This window comes from Oryctolagus cuniculus, chromosome 3 (assembly GCF_964237555.1).
Source record: "Oryctolagus cuniculus chromosome 3, mOryCun1.1, whole genome shotgun sequence".
Classification (NCBI taxonomy): Eukaryota; Metazoa; Chordata; class Mammalia; order Lagomorpha; family Leporidae; genus Oryctolagus; species Oryctolagus cuniculus.
In genome coordinates, this window is record NC_091434.1 from 121,878,962 (window position 1) to 121,904,731 (window position 25,770).

Genomic DNA, 25,770 nt, shown 5'->3' on the forward strand with positions numbered 1-25,770 from the left:
CCAGTCCCATCATTGTGACTTCTTTAAAGTAAATACCAGTAATATCTGTTCAATTAGTCCTACTATATTTACAGTCTCCTTTCAAAAGTCTTACATTTATGGACCTTTTTAAAAACTTTATTTATTGGAAAAGCAGAGACACAAAGAGAGGAACAGACGGGGAGGGGGAGAGAGAGAAAGAGAGCGAGTCAGTGAGAGCGCCCGGGGCCCAGGGCTCTCCCATCCCCTAGACCACTCCCCAGTTTCCTGCAACAGCCCAGGATGGGCCAGGCTGAGGCCAGGAGCCAGGAACTCCATCTGGGTCTCCCATGTGGGTGGCAGGAACTCAAATACTTGGGCCATCACCTGCTGCCTCCCAGGGTGCACATTAGCTGGGTCCCAACTATCCCAAGTGACAGCTTATCCCGCTGCACCTAACTAGATTTTTCTTCTGTTAATACAGGTACTCAGAACATATATGATTTCAACTAAACTTTCATATTTCCACATTAAAATAATAAAAGGGGCAGGCATTTGGTAGGGCAAGGCGCCAGCACCTTACATCAGAGCACCTGGGTTCTCAGTCAGCTCCTGTTCCTGACTTGAGCTTCCTGCTAATGTGGACCCTGGGAGGCAGCAGGTGATGGCTCCAGTGATGGGGCTGTGCTAAGTTCCCTCCTGCGGTGCTGGCATTTGGGGCATGACTCAGCCAATGGGAGCTCTCTCTGTCTCTCACATAAAACAAACAAACAAACAAACTTTAAAGTAACAAAAACACGTGTGCAGGAATTTTTCACATATTGTATTTTCCCCCTATCTGGTATGGCTGTGTCCTGGGTTGGATCTTCCAAGCTGACCACACTGTGATACAAGTCCTACTTCTTCCAGAACCTTCTCTTCGCCCAGGGGCTTTGGCAGAGCCAGGGAGGACCCTGTCGCTGCCCTCCAACAGGCGCAGTCCGGGGATGAAGACGGACCGGAAACGAGCAGGGAGCGAAGTTCAAGGTGTCCCTGGGACAGGCCAGGGAGAGGCCCTCCTGGAAGGCTTCCTGAAGGAGGTGGCCAAGCAGCAGCGGGAGGTGGGGGCTGGAGTTTGGGGACTGGAGTGTGTGGGGAAGAGCCGAGCCCAGCTCCTGGCCTGCCCCAAGCCGGTGCCTGGTCCTCGATGGTGTCCGCGCGTCACCCGCCAGGGGTGCGGGGAGGAAGAGCCAGTCGGGGGATCCTGGCCGTCTGGGTGGCCGGGGGCAGCACGGCTTCCGGGCCCGTCCCCCCGGGCCCCGGCCCTGTAGCGAGGCCTCGGTGTTTCCCGGCGCCGCGGAGGGCCACGATCCGCCAGGATCCGCCAGGGCCGCCCCGCCGCCCCGCCCCTGCGGCCGCCGGCGCCCCGCCGCTCTCCGGCCGCCGCGTCTGCTGGCAGCGCGCCCCGCGCTGAGTCAGCGGGTGAGTCAGCGCCCCCTGACCGCGCCGCGGCGGGGCGCGGCCGGCAGTGGCAGGGGGTGCGGGGAGAAACCTGCGAGCCCGCCGCCCGCGCACAGTTCTGCGGAAGCTTCCGGCCCCCGGAGCAGGGCCCTCACCTGCAGCCTGGGTCCGTCCTCACGGAGCGCTTACGCCGCGGCGCGCAAGGCCGTCTTTTCCCAACTTTTAAAAATCTTGAACAGACCCCAGCCCTCAGAAAAACGTACATTTTACATCACATCCAAGTTCCACCAAGCCATGTACATCCCTGTCAGGTGTTGCCATCTAACACTGTCCTGTTTGGATTTTTTTTTTTTAATCGTGAAACGTTGAACTGATTTTTATGACCTACTAATAGGTTGTAACCTGCGGCTTGAGAAGCCCGGGTTTGAGGTCTGCAGCCATAGGTCTTTCCTCCTTTTAAATACTTAGCCCACCGGTAAGGAAGCCCCAGGAGCCATAAACACCTGTGAGTTGTTTATCCCGGATGTGCACTGCAGCCAGGTAACTGATTCCTTGCAGAGGGAGGGGACAAGGGGATGGGAGTGCTAGGTGGGAAGATAGAAATTAACCTCTGTGTGTGCAAGCAGCCTTAGGAAAACACAGCCCCTGCAGCCTGGGAAGCAGCCCATTGTTTTACACTACAAAGTCCTGCGCACAGGCCCCAGTGACTTTATAGATGGTCCCAGGCTCCCTCCCCTCCGCCAGGAGAAGCACCCAAAGGTGCCTCTTTGCCAGGTGCCTAGCAGGCTGCCCAGTGTGATAACGCTGGCTAACAAAACCTTGGGAAGAATTGCACTCCCCAGGGGAAGGGGAAATGGCAGGAAGACCTGGACCCCATTGCATTAGAAGCCCCAGTCTGAGTACAAGCTGGGCTCTCAGTGCTTACAATGCCAGCATCCCATATTGGAGCGTCAGTTTGAGTCTGGCTGCTTTGCTTCTCATCCAGCTGTCTGCTAATGCACCTGGGAAAGCAGCAATGGTGGAGCCAATGCTTGGGACTCTGCCACGAAAATGGGAGACCCAGATGGAGTTCCAGGCTCCTGACTTTGACCTGGCCCAGTCCCAGGCATTGTGGCCATTTGGGGAGTGAACCAGTGGTAGAAGATGGATCTCTCTCTCCCCCCTTCAAATAAAATAAATCTTAAAAAATATATAACAAAAATACATATTGTTATAACAAAACAAAATATAACATGACACATATTCGATTTAAAATTTCAGGGCGAGGGGCCGGAGCTGCAACGTAGCTGGTGGGGCCGCTACCTTGCAGTGCCGGCATCCCATATGGATGCTGGTTCCAGTCCCGGCTGCTCTACTTCTGATCCAGCTCTCTGCTATAGCCTGGGAAAGCAGCAGAAGATGGCCCAAGTCTTTGGGGCCCTGCACCCACATGGGAGACCCGGAAGAAGCTCCTGGCTCCGGCTTTGGATTGGCACAGCTTCAGCCATTGTGGCCAATTGGGGAGTGAACCAGCAGATGGAAGACTCTCTTTCCCCCTCTCTGCTGCTCCTTCTCTCTGTGTAACTCTGACTTTCAAGTAAATAAACAAACCTTAAAATTTTTTTTCAGGGGCTGGTGGTGTGGCACAGCGGGTTAAGCCCCCACCTGCAATGTCCTTCCAGTCCTGCCCCATCCATTTCTGATCCAGCTTCCTGCTATTGCACCTGGGAAGGCAGTAGATGATGGTCCAAATGCTTGGGCCTCATATGGGAGAACTGGATGGGGTTCTACGCTCCTGGCTTCAGCCTGGCGCAGTCTTGACTGTTGTGGCCATTTGGGGAGTGAACCAGCAGATGGGAGATCTCTGTCCCCTCTTCTATAACTCTGCCTTTACAAATTAAAAAAAAAAAATAAATGAAAACCTCACAACACTGTATTCTCTCTTGTTACGTGTGACCCAAGCTGTCTTCTATTCCATGCAGGTCACTTGCCTTTCACAACCTGCTAATGAAGGGATCAGGACTGCCAGTCTGAAAAGCACCCCTCCAGGTCGACCTCCTACTGTGCAAATGGGAAAACCCAGGCCCTAAGAAGAGGAGAGAGTGCCCTTATGCTGCAGGTTTTCAGGAAGTTTGTGATACATTTCTACAGCTTTTGGGAACAATGTGTCTGAATAATAAGCATTGCATTTTAAAACCATCAAGAGCTAGAGGAAGCTAGCTTGGGCGGGGGGTGTTAAACCAGAGATTTCCTAGTCTTATTTAGTAGCCCCGAATGTCCTATATTGGAGGCCTGCAGCTCTGGGAAATAGAACCATTGTCTTGTCCTTCACCTGTGCACTCCCTCCAGATAACCTCAGGCAGTGGTAGGTAGAGCAGGCACTGGAGCTGAAGATGGGACAGCTTTGCCTTAAAGGTACAGAGAGTCGGGCAGTCTCATCACGGGGAGACAGGTGTACAAGAGTAGTTGCAAAAGTCTGTGGAAAATGAAATTTGAAGTTTATTTTGGTTCAAAACAATTTGAAACACATGCAGCTTTTTTATAATTCACATTTTGCATGAATTTCTGAAGATTCCTCATATGCATGAATTTCAATTTTTTTTTTTGCACCAAGTACTCTTTTAATTCCGTATTCCATGAACTTATGCAAAAACCTCCTTAAACAGCCACACTCTGGTGAGAAGATTGCAACAACGGAGATGTGCACAGGGAAGGTGGGAGGTACTGGAGGTAGAAGGGAGGTTGTGTGACATTAGAAAAGTCACCTTCCTGGGGTCAGTGCTGTGGTGTAGCGGGTTAAGCTGTGGCTGGCAATGCAGGCATCCCATATGGGCTCCAGTTTGAGTCCTGGATGCTCCACTTTGATCTAGCTTCTTGCTAATGCACCTTGGAAAGCAGAGGAAGATGGCCCAAGTGCTTGGGCCCCTGCACCCCCATGGGAGACTTGGATGGAGTTCCAGGCTCCTGACTTTGAGCTGGCCCAGCCCCTGCCATTGGGCCACTGGGGAAGTGAACCAGCGGATGGAAGATCTCTCTTCTCTGTGTCTCTCTCCCTCCTCCCCACCCCATAACTCTGCCTTTCAAATAAGTAAATATTCTTAAAAAAAAAAGTCACCTTCCAGAGCCTCAGTTTCCTCCCCTGTGAAATGGGTGTGGTGAGACCTGCCTCCTTGAGTTGTAGCTGAAGGAAGCCCCCGGCACTGCTGGAGGAGAAGCGAGGCCCAAGCCAGCCTGGGGAGGCCAGGAGGCACTCGAAGCTGAGCCTGGGAGAGCTGAGGATGGCCGTGAACTCCAGGGAGGAGAGGCGCTGACTCACAATATGCAGCCCCAGTCTCAGAGTCAGCCACCCAGAAAAGAACTTTGCCTTCCGGTTGTGTCTGATGCTCTCCGAATTTTTTCCCTTATTTTCTTTAAATTTTGCTTTCTTTTTAAAAAGCTTTGGTTTGTTTTGATTTGAAAGCAGAGGGACCAACAGATACAGAGATAAAAGAATCTTTTGATCTGCTGGTTCGCTCCCCAAATGCCTGCCAACAGTTGGGTCTGGGCTAGGCTGAAGCCATGAGCCTGGAACTCAGTCCGGGTCTCCCATGTGGGTGGCAGGGACCCCAGTACTTGAGCCATTACCACTGCTTGCCCAGTTGTATGTTAGCAGAAAGCTGGAATTGAGAGCAAAGCTGGTACTTGAACTCAGACACCCCAAGTGGTCACTGTGCTAAACACCTGCTCCCCTTCCATTTTTAAAGCCTTCTGACTCTGGGGTCTACAAGGATGTAGGGAGCACGGAGCCTCCTGTGTGCTGCTGGTGGTCACAAGTGTTACCCGTCTCTCACTGTTCACCTGTCTGACCCCTCAGGCCTCCATCGGGGTCCTGGGAGCAAGGGGCCTTTCTTCTTCAGAGGCTCAGCGACCCAGGGCAAGGTCACACAGAAGTCTCTGCAGACTCCAGCATTCTCCGCAGTCCAGTCTGCAGCCAGAGACACCGAGGAGGTGGCCGGGCAGACGCTGGGGGAGGCTGCAGGGAGCTCTGCCCTCAGATTTACCTGAATTGCCCTGGTTGTCTGAAGGCGTCAGGGGTGGAGGGGGGTGATGGCACTGCTGCCTCTCGGGACGCGGGCTCTACATCCTGCTGGGTTTCAGGCAGACTGGCCCATGCTGCAGAACCAATGTCAACCCCGTGTCTTGACTTGTGGGCACCAGCTGCAGGAGAAGCTTCATGAAGCTGGCTTGAGGGGTTCCATGGGCCCTAGGATGAATGCGACTCGTGCTTTTCTGGTTTCTGCTGATGTGAGCCCCTCGATGGTGGCAGAGAGGGCTGAGGTCCCGCAGAGCAAGGCTGAGAGGGGCTGAGAGGGCTTGGTGTGAAGGAAGCCAATGGTTTCAAGGGAGGCAAGGCTGCTCGGAGGGGCTGCTGGTGTTGGTGGCACAGGGAGTGGTACTACGGGGCACTGGGCAATCAGGGAGGGACCTGGGGCCCAGGAAGGGAGGGAGGGCCTGCCAAATGGGCTTTGAGGTTCCTGCTGGCTGCTCCCCTAGGTGTCCCTCCCCCAACCCCGGGCCTGGTGACAGTTATCTAGCCGCTCTGTTCTGCCTCTTTATCCTCAGATGTAAACTCAGAAAAATAATTCTGCTGAGCTGCTTCTCAGGATACGTGTGAAAAGTAACTAATAAAATATGGTGCATTAAATAGGGTGGGGAGAGGTATATGAAAGAGGCAGAGAAAGAAGGAAAAAGGGGAACAGGAAGAAATGATCACAATGTAAACAGAGAAAGGGAAGGAACAGAGACTCCTCACTTTGCTGTGAAGGCGCGGAGTGGGAAGTGGGGAGTGGACCATTAGGCCCTCGGGGGATGCTGCAGTGGCGACCACCAGGGGACCCCAGCCAAACAGCCAAGATCCAAAAATCCCTCATTGAGATGGGAGTTGGGGTGTAGATGCTTAAGTCCCTGCTTGGGACATCTGTGTCCCCTATCAGAGTAGGGGAGAGCCTGTTGGAGTCCTGGTTACTCTGTTTCTGAGCCAGCTTCCTGCTAATGCATCCTGGGAAGCAGCCAGCGATGGGGCAAGTGCTCACGCCCCTGCCACTCACATGGGAGACCCAGATGGAATTTCTGGTTCCTGGCTTCAACTTGGCTCAGCCCGTGCTGTTGCAGGGATTTGGGGAGTGAGTGAACCAGCAGATGGAATATCTCTCGTGTGTGCTTTCTGTCTTGTAAGTAAATTAAAAATAACTAGTTTTTTTTTTAAAAATTAAAATATCTTATTTTTAAGATTTATTTTATTATTTATATGAAAGTCAGAGTTAGACAGAGAGAGGAGAGGCAGAGAGATAGAGAGAGAGGTCTTCCATTCGCTGGTTCACTCCCCAATTAGCCGCAATGCCCGGAGCTGCACCAATCTGAAGCCAGGAGCCAGGAGCTTCCTCCAATTCTCCTATGCAGGTGCAGGGGTCCAAGGACTTGGGCCATCTTCTACTGCTTTCCCAGGCCATAGCAGAGAACTGGATTGTAAGTGGAGCAGCTGGGACTTGAACTGGTGCCAATATGGGGTGCTGGCACTTCAGGTGGTAGCTTTACCTACTACACCACAGCGCCTGTCCCAAAATGTCTTCTCATTCTTAACAGTGGGCTGTTTTAAAAACTTTCTTAAAAAAATTGTACAGGCTTAGTATGCACCAACCTGAGGAACTCAAATGATTGTAGGAGCTTTAGGTCTTTTCCAAAATAGAAGTTCTCCTTCAATGCTAGTCATAAAATTTGCTGACCTTGTATCATGAAAGTGAGCAATGGCAGGTTGACCAGGGTGCATGAACTGTGAAAGACAGGCATTCTGAGGCAAGCGTGAGTTTCTCTTCTTAGGTTCACATTAGCATTGTATTCATGCAGTCTCTTCTCATTCTGCCTGAAACACAACACAGTCTGCTACTGTTGCATTCATCAGTAGCTAAAATATTGTCTATTACATGAACATCATTCTTGTAAAATATTTAGAATAAAGTTAAAAATTTTCAATTCACAGTCCAGCTAATCAGAACCGTGTTTGCAAGTATAAAGGAAAATAAGTGAAACTACTCATTCTGTGTTAAATGAAAAAAGGAGGATTTGAAATTGCATATGCTGGAGCCAGCACTGTGGCACAGCAGGTTAAACCACCACGTGCAGCACTGACATTTCATGTGGGCAGTGGTTCGATTCCTGGCTGCTCCACTTGAGATCCAACTCCCTGCTGATGTGCCTAGGAAAGCAGCAGAAGATGTCCCAATTGCTTGGGCCCCTGCACCCATGTGGGAGACTTAGAAGAAGTTCCTGGCTCCTAGATTCTGCCTGGCCCCAGTTGTTGTGGGGGCCAGTTGTGGGGAGTGATCCAGCAGTTGGAAGACCTTCCTTCCTCTTTCGGTCTCTCCTCTCTCTGTAACTCTGCCTTTCAAATAGATGAAAAATACATCTTTTTTTTTTTTTTAAATTACACATATAGAATAGATCACAAATATCAAGCATCTCTTAAAATTTTTGAAGGTTCTTCAAAAGCTCATGGAAAATGAATATTATAAAAAAACTAGGCCGGTGCCGCGGCTCACTAGGCTAATCCTCCGCCTTGTGGCGCTGGCACACCGGGTTCTAGTCCCGGTCGGGGTGCCAGATTCTGTCCTGGTTGCCCCTCTTCCAGGCCAGGGAATGCAGTGGAGGATGGCCCAAGTGTTTGGGCCCTGCACCCCATGGGAGACCAGGATAAGTACCTGGCTCCTGCCATCAGATCAGCGTGGTGCGCCGGCTGCAGCGGCCATTGGAGGGTGAACCAACGGCAAAGGAAGACCTTTCTCTCTTTCTCTCTCACTGTCCACGTCCACTTTGCCTGTGCAAAAACAAACAAACAAACAAACAAACAAAAACCAAAAACTATGCATGGATTTCAAGTTTTGGCACCAAAAAACTTTTAATTCCATTTCCTATGAACTTATTTATTTTGATTGGAAAAGCATAGAGACAGAGAGATGGAAGAAATGTTTTTTCATGTACTGGTTCACTCCCTGAAAGCTCCCAGCAGCTGGGGGCTAGGTCAGACTTAAACAAGAAACTTGGAACTCAAACTGGGTCTCCCATGTGAATGGCAGGAACCCAACCACTTGAGCCAGCCTTGCTGCCTCCCAGCAGCAAGGCTAGGCTCAGGACAATTGACAATCTTTACATGGCTCTAGAACATGGTGAGCTCAAAATAGTCTGCTTCCATGGCGTCACGTCTCCCCCAAGAGGGAGTGTCTCAACATGCCCAGGCAGAAGAAGCAAAACTTTCTATGATCTAAACTTGGAAGCCCCAGAACATCACTTAAGTCACTAAATCAGGTCCAGATTGAAGAGGTGAGGGATAGGTACTGTCCTCTGTCTTGATGGAATGAAGCATGCTTGCCCATGGAGGGAAGTAACCGATGGTGGTCCTCTACTGTTGTGTTTACCATCATGACTGTGCCACAGTCATTCTGACCAGCCACTGATGCCAAGCAGTCCATCACTAAATGACTACTTCCCAAAAGAAAAGAAGTCTTTAAAGTACTGCAATATGTAGCAGCTGTGATCCACAATTTTTCATATCTGGGTATCTCCAGGTGTTTTTTTAATGACTGAACTAAACTGTTCCAGCCAAGAGTCTAAGACCTATATGACCTGGATTTTCCTTAGTGCTGTTTTTCACCCCAGTGATGGTTTTGGCCATTTGTCAAAATTTTGTGAGATATTTTAGGTAAACACACACACGGGAAAGCAAAGTATATTCTGTGTTAGAAGGTAATAGCAAATCTTGAGTCAAGAGTGATACAAGTCACCATTGGGGCCTTTTTCCCCCCCTGTGAAGGGGGTAAAGATGATACCTAACTCAGGGATTGATCATAAACAGGAATAATAGCTATCATTAAAGATCCCACAGGCATCAAAAAGACAATAAAAATGTTATGAACAACTATGTGCCAATAAACCTGACAAGTGGGATGTAATGGAAAGTCTGAAAAATACAGCATACCAAAGCAATACAAAACCAAAAAGAAAAGCCCAATAGTCTCATTTCTATTAAAGAAACTGAGTTTGTTTTAAAAAACTTCTCCATAAAAGTAATCCAAACCCAGAGGATTTTTTGCTGGTGAAATCTAACAAATGGAGGAAAATGAGATAATCCATTATTCAAACTATCAACCCTTTAAATAAAGAAGGGCACTGACAGAATAGGTTAAAAGGGGGGTAGGGGATTAGAAGTGCTTATGAACAAACTCTGAACAGATTCTATTTAAATCCCACGTTTGAGTGAGTGTTCAGCCTAGTAGTTAAGGTGCCTGTGTCCCAAGTCAGAGTACCCGGGTTTGAGTCCCAGCTTCAGGTCCTGACTCCAGCATCCTGCTAATGCAGACCCTAGGAGGCAGCAGCATTGGGTCAAGTAGTTGGGTCTCTACCACCTATGCGGGAGACCTGGACTGAGTTCTTGGCACCTGGTCTAACTCCAGCCAAAGGGGAGTGAAGCACCAGATGATACTGCTAACTCTGCCTCTCAAAAATGTTTTTAAAAAATTATTTACTTGAAAGGCAGAGTTACAGAGATGGAGAGGCAGAGAGAGAGAGAGAGAGAGAGAGAGAGAGAGAATCTTCCATCCATTGGTTCACTCCCTAAATGGCTGTAATGGCTAGAGCTGGGCCAGGTGGAAGCCAGGAGCCAGGAGCTTTTTCCAGGTCTCCCATGTAGGTGAAAGGACCCAAGGAATTGGGCTATCTTTCACTGCTTTCCCAGGAACATTAGCAAGGAGCTGCTAGTAGAGCAGCCAGGACTTGAACAGTGCCCACCTGGGATGCCAACACTGCAGGAGGTGGCTTAATCTGCTATGCAATAGCACCAGCACCTTCCAAATATTTTTAAAAGGTTTTGTTGCTAGTATTATTCTTCAGAAATACATTTCTGTGGTAATATTCAATGATGTGCTTCTACTTACAAAGACCAGATTATATTACCAAAGCAAATGAGAAACCAGATGCCTCCTATATTATACAATATTATTTTTCCTTTACATTTTATCATTTCCAAATTAAGGAAACCAAACAGGTAGACAAGAAGTCGATGTGTTGAAGGGTGTTCCAGACCCCCAAAGCATAGAGTTTTGGCAAAACAAACATCTCTTTAATAGATTATTTAATGTTCCAAAGAGAAACATACATTTTTATTGTGACTTTCTGAGGATTATTTGAATAGTCTCAATAGCAACCTTTGCTTATTCCTCCTCACTATCTCAAAAACACTTTATCATATTTTAATACCACACAACTGAATCGACTGACTTCCTTTTTATCTGTTTTTCAGGTGCAGTCTAATCTTATGCCAGTGAATTCATTTGCACTTAGGCTAACCAAAGTTTCAAGCTCAAAACAAAATTCACTTCACATTTATGATATTCCAATCCATTGTGCCTAAACACCACACATTTTTATTAATGGAATATCTGACCCATGCACTGAGCAAACTAGAGATTAGGCACCTCTGTAATTGGCTCCTGCTCCATTGCTCCTGATTTTGAATTATGTTTCAGTAATCAAAAGGCAGGAATGGAACTCACGGAATTATTTTTTTAAAGATTTACTTATTTTAAAGTCCAAGTTACACACAGAGAATAGGAGAGGCAGAAAGAGAGAGAAAGAGAGAGAGAGAGAGAGAGAGAGAGAGAGAGAGAGAGGTCTTCCATCTGCTGGTTCACTCCCCCAGATGGCTGCAATGGCTGGAGCTGCGCTGATCCAAAGCCAGGAGCCAGGAGATTCTTCGGGTTCTCTCACATGGGTGCAGGGGCCCAAGCACTTGGGCCATCTTCTACTGCTTTCCCAGGCCATAGCAGAGAGCTGGATTGGAAGTGGAACAGCCAGGACTTGAACTGGCACTCATATGAGATGCCAGCACTGGAGGTGGCGGCTTTACTAGCTGCGCCACAGTGCTGGCCCCACAATTATTTTATAATGATCTCAAAACATACATACTTAAACCAAAATTTATTTTTACATTCTGTATAGTAATTTGAATGCTAAAACTTATTTTCCATAAAATTAACAAACAGTATTTCTCTAATATTCATAAGGGTTCTGTATATAATGTATCTAACCTGCTTTTGGATATGGCCCAACTCTTCTTTCAGTCTTTGTTCTACTCCTGATCAATAAAAATTACATAATTGAACTGGCATTTCTGAATTCAAAATTAGAATAGTAGCTTTCCCGTTTCTGTATGTTTCAAGGATTTTAGAGAATAAAATATGTAAAGAGCTCTATGCTTCTCTAAAGAATGGCATGAGACAAAATGTAAAGTAGTATTGCCCTGAGAAATTGTGTTTAAATTGCAGGGGAGTTACTTATCTGTTTCCCAATCTAACAGAAGTTAGGAGGTCTCTTTCCAGAATAATATCCATAAACACAGAATTTTTGATTAAATTTTAGGGGGTCCAATGACCTTTCTGGAGGCCTCCTATGGTCTAGACCCCCAAGCTATAAATCCTGGTCTGGAGGGACACCACTTTACCTTTACTAGGTCCTTTTTATAACAGGCCAGGAGAGATCTCAGTAGCATTGTTTACACTATAATTGAAGTTAATATTTTAACAGTCCGCCTGAATAATGGAGCAATAATATACTCAAAAAGCTGCAAATTGGTTAATTTATTTGCTGTCTCAGTGTGGAGCTAGAATTAGACCCAGCAAAATAGTTCCTGAAATATGGGTTAATAGGTGCTATTCACTTGAATAATATTTATGGCACTCTGACTTTGTACTAGGAATTGTTTGCTTGCTTGAGTACCTGTACACTCACACACACACACACACTCACAAAACCTCCCCAAAAACATCCATCATTCCAATACAATTATATCATGTAAGTGGTTATATATTGTATTTATATTATTTTGACTGAGAAATGCAATTATGTACTAAGATACAATGGTTTCACCTTTCCTGTACATTTTGTGTCAATATTTGTCAGGTTTCTTTGCATAGTTTTCTGTGTACTTATTATTTCAACATGAAATTTATTTTTTTCAACAAATTTATTTATATTTCAACATGAATTTATATGTGTGAGTTTTCTCTTAAGATCTTCAATATATTGGTTATTTTTATTTTTTATTAATTTCATTGTCTTAAAGAACTCTATTCCTGACTTAGACTGGTGGCTCTCAAGGCCAGTAGTCCAAATATTATTCAAGGTCCTCCCTTCACCATCACCTTGTGATTCTTTTGATTCTTTCTTTCTTGATTTGAATGATTTTGTTCCTATTTATATCTCTAGATAAATTCTATGATAAACACTCAACCAGAAATTCATCCCAGAAGATAAACCATTCTTTTTTTAAAAGATTTATTTATTTTTAAAGTCAGAGTTACAGAGAGGACAGCCAGATAGAGATCTTCCATCAGCTGGTTTACTCCTCTGATGTCCATAATGGCCAGCACTGGGCCAGGCCAAAGCCAGAAGCCAAGAACTTCATCAAGGTTTCCCACATGGGTGGCAGGAGCCCAAGTACTTGAGCCATGTTTTGCTGCTTTTCCCAGGCCATTAGCAGGGAGATGGATTGGAAGTGGAGCAGCCAGAACATGAACTGGTGCCCATATGGGATGCTGGCATTACAGGCAGCTGCTTGACCTGCTATGCCACACGGCTGTTTCCACGCTTGGTTTTCTTTTATTTTACTGGAGCAGGTATGTTTTTGTTTTTGATTTTTGTATATTCTTTAAAAAGAATCCAGAGGAAGCAATATTTTGAGAACTTGGTATATAGAGTTCTACAATGGAAACATTTCTCACTTGGAATTTTAAATAATTCATCTCTTGCCTTCCTTCTTCTAGTGTAGGCATTAAGAAGTTGGAAGCCATTCTATTCAAGACCCCTTATGTGTGATTTTTTCCCCTTTGTGATGAAAGTATGTAAGATTTTTTATGTATCTCACATTCTGATTTTTGAAAATAACATGTCAGGACTGGCGCTGTGGTGTCGTGGGTAAAGCCACTGCCTGTAGTGCCAGCATCCCATATGGGAACCAGTTCGAATCATGACTGCTTCACTTCCAATCCAGCTCTCTGCTATGGTCTGGGAAAGCAGTGGATGGCCCAAGTGCTTGAGCCCCTGTATCCATGTGGGAGACCCGGAGGAAGAGCCTGTCTCTTGGCTTCAGATAGGTGAAACTCCAGCCATTGAGGCCATTTGGAGAGTGAACCAGCAGACGGAAGACTCACTCTCTCTCTCTCTACCACTCCTCTCTCTCTGTGTAACTCTGACTTTCAAATAAATAGACCTTTAAAAAAATAACATGTCTGGGTGAGTACATATTTTCACTAACTGTTTTTTGGCACAAATGGGTTATTCTATTTGAAAACAAATTGAATTCTAGACAATTTTATTACATTATTTCTTTTACTTTTTAAAAACACTTTTGTTTAATAAATATAAATTTTGAAAGTACAACTTTTGGATTATAGTGGCTTTTCCCCCCATAACCTCCCTCCCACCTGCAACCATCCCATCTCCCACTCCCTCTCCCATCCCATTCTTTATCAAGATTCATTTTCAATTATCTTTATATAAAGAAGATCAACTTGGTATATACTAAGTAAAGATTTCAACAGTTTGCATCCACACAGATACACAAAGTATAAAGTACTGTTTGAGTAATAGTTTTACTGTTAATTTGCATAGTACAACACATTAAGGCAGAGATCCTACATGGGGAGCAAGTATACAGTGAATCCCATTGTTTATTTAACAATTGACACTATTATTTATGATGTCAGTAATGACCCGAGGCTCTTGTCATGAGCTGCCAGGGCTATGGAAGCCTCTTGAGTTCACAAACTCTGACCTTATTTAGACAAGGCCCTAGTCAAAGTGGATGTTCTCTCCTAACTACAGAGAAAGGTACCTCCTTCTTTGATGGCTCGTTCTTTCTGCTGGGATCTCACTCACAGAGATGTTTCATTTGGGTCATTTTTTTTTTTTTTTTGCCACAGTGTCTTGGCTTTCAATGCATGAGAGGCTCTCATGGTATTTTTAGCCAGATCTGAATGACTTACGGGCTGATTCTGAGTCTGCTGTGTATCATGCTTCCCATGTTGGATCCTTCCCTCCTTTTTAATTCTATCAGTTCTTATTAGCAGACACCAGACTTATTTATGTGATCCCTTTGACACTTAATCCTATCATTGTGATCAATTATGAACTGAAACTGATCACTTTGAATAGTAAGATGGCATTGGTACATGCCACCTTAATGGGATTGATTTGGAATCCCCTGGCACATTTCTAGCTCTACCATTAGAGGTAACTCCAAGTGAGCATGTGCCAAACTGTACATCTCCTCCCTATCTTATTCCCACTTTTGTATTTAACGGGGATCACTTTTCAGTTAATTTTAAATGCCTAAGAATAATTGTGTGTTAGTTACAGGGTTCAACCAGAGGTATTAAGTAGAATAAAAATTATTAAAGGAATAAAATGGTAAGTTGTCTCTCAACAGTCAGGACAAGGACTGATCAAGTAATTGTTTCTCATAGTGTCCATTTCACTACTACAGGTTTCCTTTTAGGTGCTCAGTTAGTTGTCAAAGATCAGGGAGAACATATGGTATTTATCCCTTTGGGACTGGCTTATTTCACTCACCATGATGTTTTCTAAATTCCTCCATTTGGTGCAAATGACCGGATTTCATTTTTTTTACTGCAGTATAGTATTCTATAGACTACATATCTCATAATTTCTTTATCCAGTCTTTTGTTGATAGGTATTTACATTGATTCCATGTCTTAGCAATTGTGAAATGAGCAGCAATAAACATTGAGGTGCAGACAGCTCTTTTATTTGCCAATTTAATTTCCTTTGGGTAAATTCCAAGGAGTGGGATGGCTGGCTCATGTGGTAGGGCTATATTCAGGTTTCTGAGGAATCTCTAGTTTAGAGTCTTCCATAGTGGCTTTACCAGTTTGCATTCCTACCAACAGTGGCTTAGTGTGCCCTTTTCCCATATCATTGCCAGTTTCTGTTATTAGTTGATTTCTGTATGTAAGCCATTCTAACAGGTGAGGTGAAACCTCATTGTGGTTTTGATTTGCATTTCCCTGATGGCTAGTGATCCTGAACATTTTTTCACATGTCTGTTGGCCGTTTGGATTTTTCCTCTTTTGAAATATGTCCATTAAGGTCCTTGGCCCATATCTTAAGTGGGTTGTTTGTATTGTGGTTGTGGAGTTTCTTGATCTCTTTGTAGATTCTGGTTATTGATCCTTTATCAGTTGCATAATTTGCAAATATTTTTCCCATTCTGTTGGTTGCCTCTTCACTTTCCTGTTTCTTTTGTAGTACAGAAACTTCTCAGTTTGATGTAATCACAATTGTTAATTCTGGCTTTGACTACCTATGCCTCTGGGGTCTTTTCCAAGAAATATTTCCTTGTGCCTATATCTTGCAGGGTTTCTCCGATGTTCTCTAATAATTTGATGGTTTCGGGTTGTAGATTTAAATCTTCAATCCATGTTGTGTAGATTTTTGTGTAAGGTGTAAGGTAGGGGTCTTGCTTCATGCTTCTGCATGTGGAAATCCAGTTTTCCCAGTACCATTTGTTGAATAGACTGTCCTTGCTCCAGGAATTGGTTTTAGATCCTTGATCAAATATAAGTTGGCTCTCGATGTTTGGATTGATTTCTGGTGTTTCTATTCTGTTCCAATGGTCTATCCATCTTTTTCTGTAGCATTACCATGCTGTTTTGATTATAAATGCCCTGTAATATGTCTTGAAATCTGGTATTGTGATGCCTCAATTTTTGATTGTGTTGTACTGTATTGCTTTAGCTATTTGAGGTCTCCTGTGCCGCCATATGAATTTCAGCATAATTTTTTCCAGATCTGAGAAGAATGTCTTTGGTATTTAGAAGGTATTGCATTGAATCTATAAATTGCTTTTGGGAGAATGGACATTTTGATGATATTCATTCTTCCAATCCATGAGCATAGATTTTTCCATTAAAAAAATTTTTTTTTGACAGGCAGAGTGGACAGTGAGAGAGACAGAGAGAAAGGTCTTCCTTTGCCATTGGTTCACCCTCCAATGGCCACCACGGCTGGCATGCTGTGGCCGGTGCACCGCACTGATCTTAAGGCAGGATCCAGGTGCTTCTCCTGGTCTCCCATGGGGTGCAGGGCCCAAGCACTTGGGCCATCCTCCACTGCACACCTGGGCCACAGCACAGAGCTGGCCTAGAAGAGGGGCAACCGGGGCAGAATCCGGCGCCCCGGCTGGGACTAGAACCCGGTGTGCTGGCACCGCAAGGCGGAGGATTAGCCTATTGAGCCACAGAACCGGCCTGATTTTTCGATTTTTTGGTATCTTCTTCTATTTCTTTCCTTTAGGTTTGGTAATTCTCATCATAGAGATCTTTAACATCCTTGGTTAAATTTATTCCAAGGCATTTGATTGTTTGTAGGTATTGTGAATGGGATTGATCTTAGAAGTACTTTATCACCCATGACATTGTTGGCTATACAAAAGCTGTTGATTTTTGTGCATTGATTTATATCTTGCTACTTTGCCAAACTCTTCTATGAGTTCCAGTAGTCTCTTAGTAGAGTTCTTTGGATTCCCTAAATAAAGAATCATATCATCTACAAAGAGGGATAGTTTGACTTCTTCCATCCCAATTTGTATCCCTTTAATTTCTTTTTCTTGCCTAACAGCTCTGGCTAAAATTTCCAGTACCATATTGAACAGCAATGGTGAGAATGGGCATCCCTGTCTGGTACCAGATCTCAGTGGAAATATTTCCAAATTTTCCCCAGTCAATATGATGCTGGCCATGGTTTTTCATCAATTGCCTTAATTGTATTGAGGAATGTTCCTTCTATACCCAGTTTGCTTAGAGTTTTCATCATGAAAGGATGTTGTATTTTATCAAATGCTTTCTCTGCATCTATTGAGATAATCATATGGTTTTTCTTCTGCAGTTTGTTAATGTGGTGTATCACATTGATTGATTTGTGAACATTGAACCATCCCTGCATACCAGGGATAAATCCCACTTATTCTGGGTGGATGATCTTTCTGATGTGTTGTTGCATTCTATTGGCCAGAATTTTGTTGAGAATTTTTGCAGCTATGTTCATCAGGGAAATTGGTTTGTAATTCTTTTTCTCTGCTGCATCTTTATCTCATTTAGGAATTAAGGTGATGCTGGTTTCATAGAAAGAATTTGGGAGGATTCCCTCTCTTTCAATTGTTTTGTATAGTTTGAGAAGTATTGGAGTTAGTTCTTTAAATGTCTGTTAGAATTCAGCAGTGAATGCATGCGGTCCTGGGCTTTTCTTTGTTGGGAGGGCCTTTATTACTGATTTAATTTCTGACTTGGTTATGGGTCTGTTTAGGTTTTCTATGTCTTCATGGTTCAATTTAGGTAGGTTTTATGTGTCCAGGAATCTATCCATATCTGATAGATTTCCCAGTTTGCTGGCATACAACTCTTTGTAGTAACTAATGATGATTTTTTTTTATTTCTTTGGTGTATGTTATTACATTCACTTTTTTATCTCTGATTTATTGATTTGCATCTTCTCTCTCCTTTTTTTAATTAGTTGGGCCAATGGTGTGCCAATTTTATTTTTTCAAAAAAACCAGCTATTTTGCTGATCTTTTGTAATTTTTTTGGATTCGATTGTGTTGATTTCTTCTCTAATTTTAATTATTTTTCTTCTCCTACTAGTTTTGAGTTTGGTTTGCTGTAGTTTTTCTAGATCCTTGAGATGATTTGATAGCTCATTTTTGGGTGCCTTTCCAATTTCTTGATGTAGGCATCTATTGCTACAAACTTTCCTCTTAACAATGCTTTTGCTGTATCCCATAAGTTTTGATATGTTGTGCTGTTACCTTCATTTGCTTTCAGAAAGTTTTTGATTTATATTCTGATTTCTTCTATATCCCACCGTTCATTTGGGAGCATGTTGTTTAGTCTCCATGTGTTTGCATATGCTCTAGGGATTCCTGAGTTGCTAATTTCCAGCTTCATTCCCAAATGGTAGATTTTTAATAGTACTTTACAAACTAATATTAAAATATGCTAAGAAATAAAAGGGCCTAGAACAAGCAAAATAAGTTGAAGGACTCATACTGTGAGTTATGGGCATCTCTAAATTATGTACAAGACTGTGATATTTATATAAGAATGGATACGTAGATTAATGGAATAAAGTTTCCCAAACACATATAACTATAGTTAATTACCTTTTCTTTTAAAGAAAATTCACAAATACAGTCAAATAGACTTCAAAGCAAATCCCTTTCAACAAATGTTCTAGTAATGAATAGATATATTATGGAAAAAATAAATATGGAGTGTATTTCATTCCATTCATAAGCAGAAATTCGAGATGCAATGTGACCATGAAGTGATATATTTGTATCCTAGGGAAAAGTAAAACTCATACAGAAAGCAAAAGGCATTAAGCATAAAAGAAAACACTGAGAAACTAAACAAATCTAATCTAATTAAAGTCAGAATCTTCTACCTGATGAAAATATATCATTAAGAAACTAATATGCAAATCTTACAGAAGGAGAATTTCTGCACTGGATATACCTGACAAGAGATTCATATCCCAAAAATGTGTTTTTTAAAAACACAATTTAAAATTGAGAAAATATCTTGGACAGATACTTGATAGAAAGTGGCCAATACATAAATGCAAAATTGCATCAATATTCACCAGGGAGACACAAATTTAAACAAAAGGAAATACCATTTTCTATTCATTAAAGTTAGCAAATCTAAAAATATTAGCCATACTAAATGTAGTGATGTATACTGATTAACTAGAATCCTCATATATTTTCTTATATTGCTGATCGATTTTTTTAATTTTTAATTTTTTAATTTTAATTTTATTTTTTGACAGGCAGAGTTAGACAGTGAGAGAGAGAGAGGGAGAGACAGAGAGGAAGGTCTTCCTTTTCCGTTGGTTCATCTCCCAAGTGTCCACTACGGCCGGCATGTTGCGGCCGGCGCCCTGCACTGCTCTGAAGCCAGGAGCCAGGTGCTTCCCTCTGTTGATCAATTTTAAAAAGCGTATAATAGCTTAGAAAACTGCTTCGCAGCTCCTTATAAAGTTAAATAAACACCTGTTCCATGATTTCAAACTTCTACTTTAATGTATTTAATAAAAAGTAATATAGAAATATGTCAGGATCAGGAGTTTGGCAAAGTGGTTAAGTCAGCACTTGGGACACCTACATCACTTATAGGAGTGCCTGGCTAGAGTCCCAGATATTTGGTTTAACTACAGCTTCCTGCTGGTGCACACTCAGCAGATGATGGCTCAAAGACATAATCCTCTGCCACCCATGAGGAAGGCTCAGGAATTTCTGGACTTCTAGCTTTACTGTTGCCCATTCTTGCCTATTGCAGGAATGTGGAAGGTGAACCAGCAGATGGAGATATTTTCCTTTCCTTTCTGTTTCTTTTTCCTTCCCTTTCCCCTTCCCACCCCATCCCACTCTTCCCCTCCCCTCCTCTTCTCTCTCTCTTTCCTCTCACCTCTCTCTTCCCTTTTCTCTTTTGTCTCCCTCTCTCTGTGTCTTTCAAATAAAATATGCATTTACATTTTAAAAAGGTGTCACACTGAAAGCCTGTTATATAAATAACTCTGAAGACTTCTTCACCATACCAGAATACTAAAGCAAGCCATTTCATGAGAAACAAATTTTGTTAGTTTTCTAGAGTGACATGATGCTTACAATAAAAAATTGAGTAACACATGCTCATGGACTAATTTCAAAAGCATTGCAATTTCAAAAGTCAAACACAACATGTACATATTATATGATTCAACTATTATGAATATCATGAACAGGTAAACTGGAAATCCTACTAGTATTTGCCTTTAGAATTAAGGGTTGGTATCTAACAAGGTTTTTTTTTTTATTTTTTTTAACTTTTATTTAATGAATATAAATTTCCAAAGTATGGCTTATGGATTACAATGGCTTCCCCCCCATAACGTCCCTCCCACCCGCAACCCTCCCCTTTCCCACTCCCTCTCCCTTCCATTCACATCAAGATTCATTTTCGATTCTCTTTATATACAGAAGATCAGTTTAGCATACATTAAGTAAAGATTTCAACAGTTTGCTCCCACACAGAAACATAAAGTGAAAAATAATAGATTTTAAATGACGATGAAATCAGATCAGTCCTATTGTCATGTTTAATCCCAGTGAGAGTCAAGTTGGGAATTGATAATTTCTTCTTCTTCTTCTTCTTCTTCTTCTTTTTTTTTTTTAACAGAAGATCAGTTTAGTATACATTAAGTAAAGATTTCAACAGTTTGCACCCCCATAGAAACACAAAGTGAAATATACTGTTTGAGTACTCGTTATAGCATTAAATCTCAATGTACAGCACATTAAGGACAGAGATCCTACATGAGGAGTAAGTGCACAGTGACTCCTGTTGTTGACTTTACAAATTGACACTCCTGTTTATGGCATCAGTAATCTCCCTATGCTCCAGTCATGAGTTTCCAAGGCTATGGAAGCCCTCTGAGTTCTCCGACTCTTATCTTGTGTGTGCAAGCAGCCTTAGGAAAACACAGCACCTGCAGCATTATTATTCCAATTTCAGAAGTGAAAAAAACTATAGGATGGGAAGGATAGCCAATTTTCAGGAGTCATACAAAGCTGGGGTTTATATCACAGGAATTTGAGACCAACAACATGGCCTGAAACTTAAGCTACCACAACATCGTGTAATGGAGTACTGGTTTGAGCACCAGCTACTCTGCTTCCAATCAAGCCTCCTTCTAAAGTGCACAGGAAGGCAGTTGTAGATGGCCCAAGCCACATAAATGGGAGACCAAGATGGAGTTCCTAGCTCCTGGCTTCAGCCTGGCTCAGACCTCTTTGTTCCAGCCATCTGGGGAAAAGATTCAACAGATAGAAGGGTTCCCTCTCTCTTACTCTGCCTTTCCAATAAATAAATAAATAAATAAATGTATTTTTAAAATCATAGAAATTTGTTTGCAAAGTCCAATTTGACACAAACATAGCACAATCATCCTCATCTTTTACTGAGTAGCCTTTGACAATGAACTTCGATACTGTAAAAATCACTTCTTTTAAATGTGTACAAAAACTTGATAATACAACATTCATGATCAGAACCAATTATCACTTCCTAGTTATTGCCCTAACTCAAATTTCATTACTATCTATTCACAAAGAATTTAAAGGGGTATTTCTAATTAAGGCCCACAAAAGTGTCATTTCCCATCTTATTTTCAATGACATCTCATTTGAAAATTACTGTTTTTCCCCTCACTGTTCCTGACTGTAAATGTTGTCTTCTGATATTCTCTATTTCTGTGAAACTCCGTATTATGTATCTTATTATGTAAGACAGAAATATGGCTACAATTGAACTGTCTTAAGTATTACTGAGCTCCGGCTTCACATATAGACTTTAGTTTTCCCCATGGAAACATCAGTAAATGAAGTAAACCAGGAGTCTCTTCCAATGGAGCTATGTTAGTGGAGATGAGAGAAAATGACCATGAAACCAAACCAAACCAAATAGTGACAAAGATATACTCCAAATAAAATTACATCTTGTCACTATGGAAGAATCATTGAAAAGAGACAAGGAGTCAGGAAAACTAGTTGCTCCTGATACTGATGCTGCAAAATGCCTGTGCTAAAAGGGACATAATTATCCTTCCCCTTCTAGCAGCACTAGGTGTTCTTATGGGGGTGGGGACAGGAGTAGCTAGCCTGGCATATGGTACTACCCAGATACAGCAACTGGCAAACACTTTGAATACGGAGCTACAAAATGTTGCAGCCTTGCAGCCTCCATGATAAAACTACAAGACCAGATTGACGTCTTGGCTGATGTGGCCCTTCAAAACAGATAGTCATTAGACCTCTTACCAGCAGAAAAAGGGGGAACATGCGTATTTCTGGGGGAACATTCCTGCTTTTTTACTAACAAATCTGGAGTGGTTAGAAACATGGCACAACAACTTAAGGAACGTATTGCCAAATGACAACAGGAGTGCCAGGGTCAACAAGGATGGGATCTATTATCCTCTTTTCTCCCTTGGCTACTCCCAACCCTGGGACCCATAATAACTATAGGGATAATCGTAATGATCATTCCTTGTGCTCTCATGCTCATAAAAGATCGAATCCAGGAAGCCACCAGAGTAGCAGTCAACCAGATGCTTCTCCATCCATACATTCCTGTCCCTGTGGAGCCCCAAGAAACTCCCAGCGGGCCCCTGAAGATGACATCCCCAATCAGCAGGAAGTAGCCAGAGAGACTCATCATCACCCCCTTTTCTATCATCAAAAGTTTGGGATTGGCAGGAGAGAAGGATCCCACTTCCGGGAATGGAGAGTCCCTACCCGCACTTCCAGGAACGAAAAGTCCTTGCCAAGGTCCCCATGGGTGCCTAAAGGTCAACCAGTGAGGATCAGACCTGCCTCAACATTTAACCCCCATACCCTGTATCTACATAAGGAGCCCTTTCAACCTCTGACACGCGACTTCCCTAGAGAGGCAGTGGAGGATGGACCAAGTGCTTAGGCCCCTGCCACCCACATGGGAGACCCAAATCAAGTTCCTGACTTCCAGCTCTGGCCTGAACAAGCCCCAACTGTTGCTGCCACTGGGAAGTGAACCAGTAGATGGAAGATTTTTAAAAATCCTTTTTTTTTTTAAAATGAGGAGAGCTTTGGTAGGGCAGGATTTTTTAAAGGTTTTCATTTCATGCCTTAAATTTCTGTTCTAAGATGCAAATCACACCTTCAGCAGAACTCTGAGACTCACTCCAGGAAAATAGTGGAAATGTGTCATCTAGATTCAGCCCAACAAACTCTGTTAGACCAGATCATATGTTCAAAAAGGGGAACAATATATCCTAGTGACAAAACAGAAATATTCCTAAACTCTTTTTTTAAGATTTATTTATTTATTTATTTGAAAGAGTTACAGAGAGAGATCTTCCATCTGCTAGCTCACACCCCAGATGGCTGCAGTGGCCAAGGCTGGGCCAGGCCAAAGCCAGGAGCCAGGATCCAGGATCCAGGATACAGGAGCTTCTTCTGGGTCTCTCACGTGGGTACAGTGGTCCAAGAACTTGGGCCATATTTCACTGCTTTCCCAGGCCATTAACAGGGAGCTGGATTAGAAGTGAAGCCGGGACTCGAAATGGCTCCCATATGGGGTACTGGCACCATAGGCCATGGTTTAACCCACTGCAACACAGCACTGGCCGCTGGACTCCCTCTTAAGTATGGATGGACTCAGGCTTTAAACAGACTCCAAAAGTCACCCATTCTGTTTCTATAATGCAAAAATAGACTATATGGTTGCCAGTATATAATATTTCTATAAACAATGAGAAATGGGCAGTAATAGAGCCTCCACAGTGACTCCACTCACCCCCAGAATAACATCTTGAATTCTCTTATGGCTAGAAGAAAATATCACAGGTCCTCTCATGCCTTGGCAGCTTTGTGTGTCAGCTTGACTTTCAAGGGTAAACTAGTTTCATGGCTTGAATCTGTTAGCCCCAGGATGGAATCACTGCATGCAAACATGTATTTTTGTGTTAGGCAACAAGTGTAACCATCCCTGTGCTACCAGCAGATTGGCAACATCAACAAGGAATTTGTGCTGGACGATGAAAACACTCTCCTTTTTTGTCACTTGAACAGTTCATTCCTTCCCTTAACAGAAGATAATGAAAAAAAGGCAAATAAGAAAGGTACCCAGGGCAAGCACGTCCTATCCAAGGGGATGTGACCGTATTAAGAACACATCAGCCCCTTGAGTGATTCAGAACCACTTTCTAAGCAGACACAGTTCACAGATGCAAATGTAAAACCTCTTTTCCAATGGCTGCAAGCTGCATATCAACAATATGAAAATGCAAGTACTCTGTCTAAAAGGAGTGCTGATGGCTCAGCAGGAGCTATCACTGCTCCTGGAAAGTGGATTACAGGTGTGCCTCATCATCGGTGCCAAAATAGAAAGGGAGTGCACTGGGCAGCATTCTTAACCTCTGCATATTCACACCTCCGACATCTATATGCCCAGAACATTTCCCCAAAGTAAGTATCCGTCACTCCTAGGCATGGCTGACATTGTTGATGTTAGTCAAATGACTAACTCACTCCCCACCCCCATCCACAACTGCAGATTCAAGAAGAATTTCATTTTGCTTTTGATTTGAATGAAAAAAACAAACTCCTCTTTCAGTAGCCAGAACACTGGTCCCCTTTGGGTCTCAAGAGTCATCATTAAAACTGACACTAATTGGTGTTACTGCTGCCAGCAGTGACAGGCAGGCTCTCCAGAGGAAGCACCATTCTCCCTGGGAGTGCATGCAGCTCAGCTCGCTTAGGGATGGGGAAATTCAGGGACACCCCCCCCCCCACACTGAGCCTGCCCTTGTCCCTCACACTGGATGAAGACAAAGCCCTGACAGGACTTCTGATTCAGCACTTCCTCCAAACACTGTTTACTGTCTTTGCCTCCGTGTGCATCACTTCCCTTCCTGAGCTGAACTGATAGGTGGGAATTCAAAGGCAATGAAAGCTTGGTTCAGATCAATGATCCATGCCTGGCAGGTGCTGAGAGGCCCATGGCAGCACTCAGAGTTGCATTCGGGCTTCATGACAGGTGCTCAAGACCGTGATGCTAATGAGCACGTACAACAGAAGGCATTTTCCAGCCCAAAGAAATACTGCACTCCTGAGTGATAGGAATCTTCCTGAGTTCCATTGATGCTCGCTCCTGGAGTACACAAGAGAACTCAAGCTGTTGCTAATCCTGTTTATTCACATACTTACTGCCTGCTTCTGAAATAACACTCTGCTTTTCTCTACTGTGGTTCTCACATTCTCTATCTAGTGACCGCTGTTGAATTGGAAATAGTGCATCAAAACCTTTGCAGGTACATTTAAGGGAATGTATGCAAACTGACGGGGCTTTTACCGCACCTACTCACAGGAAGAGCAGATTTCTTTTCTTCTAAGCACACACTCAATACAATTTCTCCACAAATTCACGTGTAAAGACAGCCACTAAGTGAAATGAAGATAGAAAAATAGTTGTTAAGGGAATGCTCATGGACAAAACAGATTTTTAAAGGAAAGGAGAATAATTTTTTCTTTCAGACCTATTGTCATGTTTAATCCCAGTGAGAGTCAAGTTGGGAATTGCTAATTTCTTCTTCTTTTTTTTTTTTAACAGAAGATCAGTTTAGTATACATTAAGTAAAGATTTCAACAGTTTGCACCCCCATAGAAACACAAAGTGAAATATACTGTTTGAGTACTCGTTGTAGCATTAAGCC

The 25,770-nt window shown here is 43.3% G+C and overlaps 1 long non-coding RNA gene across 1 annotated transcript in view; it reads right to left on the reverse strand.

Annotated features, from left to right (window-relative positions):
- Nucleotides 1-760: 760 nt before the first annotated feature.
- Nucleotides 761-25,770, reverse strand: part of LOC103348734 (uncharacterized) — an 89,218-nt gene continuing 64,208 nt past the window's right edge. The window contains exon 4 of the long non-coding RNA XR_011387338.1: nucleotides 761-25,498. This is a non-coding gene — a long non-coding RNA (uncharacterized lncRNA). The remainder of the gene's footprint in view (nucleotides 25,499-25,770) is intronic.